Genomic DNA, 6,683 nt, shown 5'->3' on the forward strand with positions numbered 1-6,683 from the left:
CTTGGCTGCTCAAGCAAATGCCATGCATAGTAAATTTATTAGGCCCTGGTTTTCAGGCAAAAATTGTCCAAATCATGAACAGCGAATAAAAAAGCATTTACAAAGTCCCCTTGGGGGAATGGTGAGAAAGGGGAAAAATTCAACTTCCCGAAGAGGGGAATTCTTTTTTTTTAAATTTTTATTAATAAAACCAATCAACATGCAATATGAACATTGTTTTTTATCACATAATTGTATATTCATCATCATGATCATTTCTTAGAACATTTGCATCAATTCAGAAAAAGAAATAAAAATAAAACAGAAAAAAATTCAAACATACCATACCCCTTACCCCTCCCCCTCCCTGATAACCAGAATCTCAATTTACTAAATTTATTTTGACATTTGTTCCCCCATCATCTACTTATTCTTAATCCATAGGTTTTACTCATCTGTCCATAAGGTAGATAAAAGAAGCATCAGACACAAGGTTTTCACAATCACACAGTCACATTACGAAAGCTATATCAATATACAATCATCTTCAAGAAACATGGCTACTGAAACATAGCTCTACATTTTCAGGCAGTTCCCTCTAGCCTCTCTGTTATGCCTTAACTAAACAGGTGATATCTATTTAATGTGTAAGAATAACCTCCAGGATAACCTCTCCACTCTGTTTGGAATCTCTCAGCCATTGACACTTTATTTTGTCTTATTACTCTCTTCCCCCTTTCGGTTGAGAAAGTTTTTTCAATCCCTTGGTGCTGAGTCCCAGCTCATTCTAGGATTTCTGTCCCATGTTGCCAGGAAGGTCCACACCCCTGGGAGTCATGTCCCACGTAGCCAGGGTAAGGGTGGTGAGTTTGCTTGTTGTGTTCGTTGGAGAGAGAGAGGCCACATCTGAACAACAAAACAGGTTCTCTTGGTGGTGACTCTTGGGCTTAATTTTAAGTAGGCTGCAGCCTATCCTTTGTGAGGTTAAGTTTTATGTGAACAAACCCCAAGATTGGGGGCTCAAGCTATTGCTTTGGTTGTTCCCCACTTCTTGTGAGAATATAAAAAATTCTCCACTTGGGAAACTTAAATTTCCCCCCTTTCTCTCCATCCTGCCAAGGGGACTTTGAAAATACTTTTTTATTCACTGTTCAAATCCTTCTAGTATTTATCGAGGCAACACTCTGGACAAACCTACAAAATCTCATGCCCTACTCAAGGTTCCATGTACTTATGGTGCTCAGTTAACCTGTCCACATAAGCTATAATAGGAAATGCACTAGTCAAAATACAAATTTTGTAAGAAATAAACATTTTTTGCTTTAGTCTCACACGTAAGTTAAAGTTTTAAAATATTAATTACCATCTATTTTCAATACCCTGAATTATTGACATTCCTTTGTTCTTCCTCATGCAAAACATTTTTAAATTTGTACATTTAGTTACTATCATTATATACTCTATGCATTCCTAGATTATACCATCTCGGTCTTTATCATATATCTTTCCTTCTGGTTTCATTTGTGCTCCCAGGCCTCCTCCCTCTATCATTCTCACATTCAGCTTCTTTCAGCGTTCTAACATTATTGTATTATGGTTAGGTAGTATTGTGCTATCCATTTCTGAATTTTTACGATCAGTCCCATTGCACAATCTGTATCCTTTTACCTCCAATTACCCAATATCTATGCTGTTTCTATCTCCTGATGACCTCTGTTCTTAATTGAAATTATCCGAGTTCATTCATTAATGTTAGTTCACATTGTGAGACCATAGAGTATTTGTACTTTTGTTTCTGGCTAATCTCACTCAGCATAATGTCCGTAAGGTCCATCCATGTTGTTACATACTTTATAACTTTATTCTGTTTTACAGCTGCATAATATTCCATCATATGTATATACCACAGGCTGTTTAGTCACTTGTCTGTTGATGGACATTTAGGCTGTTTCCATCTCTTCGCAATTGTAGATAATGTGGCTGTAAACATTGGTGTGTAAATGTCCGTTTGTGTCTTTGCCCTCATGTCCTTTGAGAAAATACCTAGTAATGGTATTGCCAGGTCATATGGTAATTCTATACTTAGCTTCCTGAGGAACCACCAAACTGCCTTCCACAGCGGTTGTACCATTTGACATTCCCACCAACAGTGGATAAGTGTGCCTCTCTCTTCACATCCTCTCCAGCACTTGTCATTTTTGGTTTATTGGTAATGATTATTCTGGGAGGTGTGAGATGATATCTCCTTGTGGTTTTGATTTGCATTTCCCTAATAGCCAGGGACGTTGAGCATCCTTTCTTGTGCCTTTTGGCCATTTGTATTTCCTCTTCTGAGAAGTGTCTGTTCAAGTCTTTTGCCCATTTTGTAATTGATTGGCCGTCTTTTTGTTGTTGAGTTGAACAATCTGTTTATAAATTCTGGATAGTAGACCTTTATCTGATATGTCATTTCCAAATATTGTCTCCCATTGTGTAGGCTGTCTTTTTACTTTCTTGATGAAGTTCTTTGATTCACAAAAGTGTTTCATTTTGAGGAGTTCCCATTTCTTTCTTTCTTTCTTCAGTGCTCTTGCTTTGGGTGTAAGGTCTATAAAACCGCCTCCAATTATAAGATTTATAAGATATTTCCCTACATTTTCTTCTAACTGTTTTATGGTCTTAGACCTAATGTTTAGATCTTTGATCCATTTTGAGTTAACTTTTGTATAGGATGTGAGATGTGGATCTCTTTCACTCTTTTGCATATGGATATCCAGTTCTCTAGGCACCATTTACTGAAGAGACTGTTCTGTCCCACGTGAGTTGGCTTGACTGCCTTCTCAAAGATCAAATGTCCATAGATGAGAGGGTCTATATCTGAACACTGTGTTCTATTCCATTGGTCAACATATCTCTCTTTATGCCAGTACCATACTGTTTTGACCACTGTGGCTTCATAATATGCCTAAAAGTCAGGCAGCGTGAGACCTCCAGCTTCATTTTTTTCTATCGAGATGCTTTTAGCAATTTGGGGCACCCTGCCCTTCCAGATAAATTTGCTTATTGGTTTTTCTATTTCTGAAAAGTAAGTTGTTGGGATTTTTTTTTATTAATTAACAGGAAAAAAAAGAAATTAACCCAACATTTAGAAATCATACCATTCTACATATGCAATCAGTAATTCTTAACATCATCACATAGATGCATGATCATCGTTTCTTAGTACATTTGCATCGGTTTAGAGGAACTAGCAACACAACAGAAAAAGATATAGAATGTTAATATAGAGAAAAAAATAAAAGTAATAATAATAGTAAAAAAAAAAAAAACCAAAAAAAACCTATAGCTCAGATGCAGCTTCATTCAGTGTTTTAACATGATTACTTTACACTTAGGTATTATTGTGCTGTCCATTTTTGAGTTTTTGTATCTAGTCCTGTTGCACAGTCTGTATCCCTTCAGCTCCAATTGCCCATTATCTTACCCTGTTTCTAACTCCTGCTGGACTCTGTTACCAATGACATATTCCAAGTTTATTCTCGAATGTCCGTTCACATCAGTGGGACCATACAGTATTTGTCCTTTAGTTTTTGGCTAGTCTCACTCAGCATAATGTTCTCTAGGTCCATCCATGTTATTACATGGTTCATAAGTTTATCTTGTCTTAAAGCTGCATAATATTCCATCGTATGTATATACCACAGTTTGTTTAGCCACTCGTCTGTTGATGGACGTTTTGGCTGTTTCCATCTCTTTGCAATTGTAAATAACGCTGCTATAAACATTGGTGTGCAAATGTCCGTTTGTGTCTTTGCCCTTAAGTCCTTTGAGTAGATACCTAGCAATGGTATTGCTGGGTCGTATGGCAATTCTATATTCAGCTTTTTGAGGAACCGCCAAACTGCCTTGCACAGTGGTTGCACCATTTGACATTCCCACCAACAGTGGATAAGTGTGCCTCTTTCTCCGCATCCTCTCCAGCACTTGTCATTTTCTGTTTTGTTGATAATGGCCATTCTGGTGGGTGTGAGATGATATCTCATTGTGGTTTTGATTTGCACTTCTCTAATGGCCGGGGACATTGAGCATCTCTTCATGTGCCTCTTGGCCATCCGTATTTCCTCTTCTGGTAGGTGTCTGTTCAAGTCTTTTTCCCATTTTGTAATTGGGTTGGCTGTCTTTTTGTTGTTGAGTTGAACAATCTCTTTATAAATTCTGGATACTAGACCTTTATCTGATATGTCATTTCCAAATATTATCTCCCATTGCGTAGGCTGTCTTTCTACTTTCTTGATGAAGTTCTTTGATGCACAAAAGTGTTTAATTTTGAGGAGCTCCCATTTATTTATTTCCTTCTTCAGTGCTCTTGCTTTAGGTTTAAGGTCCATAAAACCGCCTCCAATTGTAAGATTCATAAGATATCTCCCTACATTTTCCTCTAGCTGTTTTATGGTCTTAGCCCTAATGTTTAGATCTTTGATCCATTTTGAGTTAACTTTTGTATAAGGTGTGAGATATGGGTCTTCTTTCATTCTTTTGCATATGGATATCCAGTTCTCTAGGCACCATTTATTGACGAGACTGTTCTGTCCCAGGTGAGTTGGCTTGACTGCCTTATCAAAGATCAAATGTCCATAGATGAGAGGGTCTATATCTGAGCACTCTATTCGATTCCATTGGTCGATATATCTATCTTTATGCCAATACCAGTTGTTGGGATTTTGATTGATATTGCGTTGAATCTGTAAATCAATTTAAGTAGAATTGACATCTTAACTATATTTAGTCTTCCAATCCATGAACACGTATGCCCTTCCATCTATTTAGGTCTTCTGTAATTTCTTTTAGCAGTTTCTTGTAGTTTTCTTTGTTTAGGTCTTTTGTCTCTTTAGTTAAATTTATTCCTACGTATTTTATTCTTTTAGTTGCAATTGTAAATGGAATTTGTTTCTTGATTTTCCCCCTCAGATTGTTCATTACTAGTGTATAGAAACACTACAGATTTTTTAGTGTTGATCTTGTAACCTGCCACTTTGCTGTACTCGTTTATTAGCTCTAGTAGTTTTGCTGTGGATTTTTCAGGGTTTTCAATATACAGTATCATATCATCTGCAAACAGTGATAGTTTTACTTCTTCCTTTCCAATTTTGGTGCCTTGTATTTCTTTTTCTTGTCTAATTGCTCTGGCTAGAACTTCCAACACAATGTTGAATAACAGTGGTGATAGTGGACATCCTTGTCTTGTTCCTGATCTTAGGGGGAAAGTTTTCAGTTTTTCCCCATTGAGGATGATATTAGCTGTGGGTTTTTCATATATTCCCTTTATCATTTTAAGGAAGTTCCCTTGTATTCCTATCCTTTGAAGTGTTTTCAACAGGAAAGGATGTTGAATTTTGTCAAATGCCTTCTGTGCATCAATTGGGATGATCGTGTGATTTTTCTGCTTTGATTTGTTGATATGGTGTATTACATTAATTGGTTTTCTTATGTTGAACCATCCTTGCATACCTGGGATGAATCCTACTTGGTCATGATGTATAATTCTTTTAATGTGTGGCTGGATTCGATTTGCTAGAATTTTGTTGAGGATTTTTGCATCTATATTCATTAGAGAGATTGGTCTGTAGTTTTCTTTTTTTGTAATATTGTTGTCTGGTTTTGGTATGAAGGTGATGTTGGCTTCATAGAATGAATTAGGTAGCTTTCCCTCCACTTCAATTTTTTTGAAGAGTTTGAGTAGGATTGGTACGAATTCTTTTGGAATGTTTGGTAGAATTCACATGTGAAGCCGTCTGGTCCTGGATTTTTCTTTTTGGGAAGCTTTTTAATGACTGATTCAATTTCTTTCCTTGTTTTTGGTTTGTTGAAGTCACCTATTTCTTCTTGAATCAAAGTTGGTTGTTCATGCCTTTCTAGGAAGTTGTCCATTTCATCTACATTGTTGTATTTATTAGCATAAAGTTGTTCATAGTATCCTGTTATTACCTCCTTTATTTCTGTGGGGTCAGTGATTATGTCTCCTCTTCCATTTCTGATCTTATTTATTTGCATCCTCTCTCTTCTTCTTTTTGTCAATCTTGCTAAGGGTCCATCAATCTTATTGATTTTCTCATAGAACCAACTTCTGGTTTTATTGATTTTCTCAATTGTTTTCATGTTCTCAATTTCATTTATTTCTGCTTTAATCTTTGCTATTTCTTTCCTTTTGCTTGCTTTGGGGTTAGTTTGCTGTTTTTTCTCCAGTTCTTCCAAGTGGACAGTTAATTCCTGAATTTTTGCCCTTCTTTTTTTTTTTTCCCACTTGTACAAATTTTATTTAACAACAGATCCACGTGTAGAAATTTCGTTGTACAAATGCACACACACAATATGATTGAACAAGGCTATCTGTGCCAATATTACAATGAGAAATATTTCACAATATATCAAAGTAGTTTTTAAATATTATGGATCTACCCATATAAAGACTTTTAAGGTAGCAAAGACATAGTCTATATAGCTACACAGAATGTTAAAATATTTACGGATACCTTTACTGTATTTGAGCTCTCCTCTAGCAGTAATTCCTATGGAACCAACACATGGAGAAACGTTTTAATTGACGTGGACAGGATTACCTTTTACTAAACCCAATTCATAAAAAGTAGCAGTAGCAGTCACTTTTTGGTAAACCCAAAGTCCAGAATCCAGAAATTCCCATTTTTACTCAAAAAAGCAGGCAGCAT

The sequence above is a fragment of the Tamandua tetradactyla genome, chromosome X (assembly GCF_023851605.1).
Source record: "Tamandua tetradactyla isolate mTamTet1 chromosome X, mTamTet1.pri, whole genome shotgun sequence".
In the NCBI taxonomy this organism is placed as follows: domain Eukaryota; kingdom Metazoa; phylum Chordata; class Mammalia; order Pilosa; family Myrmecophagidae; genus Tamandua; species Tamandua tetradactyla.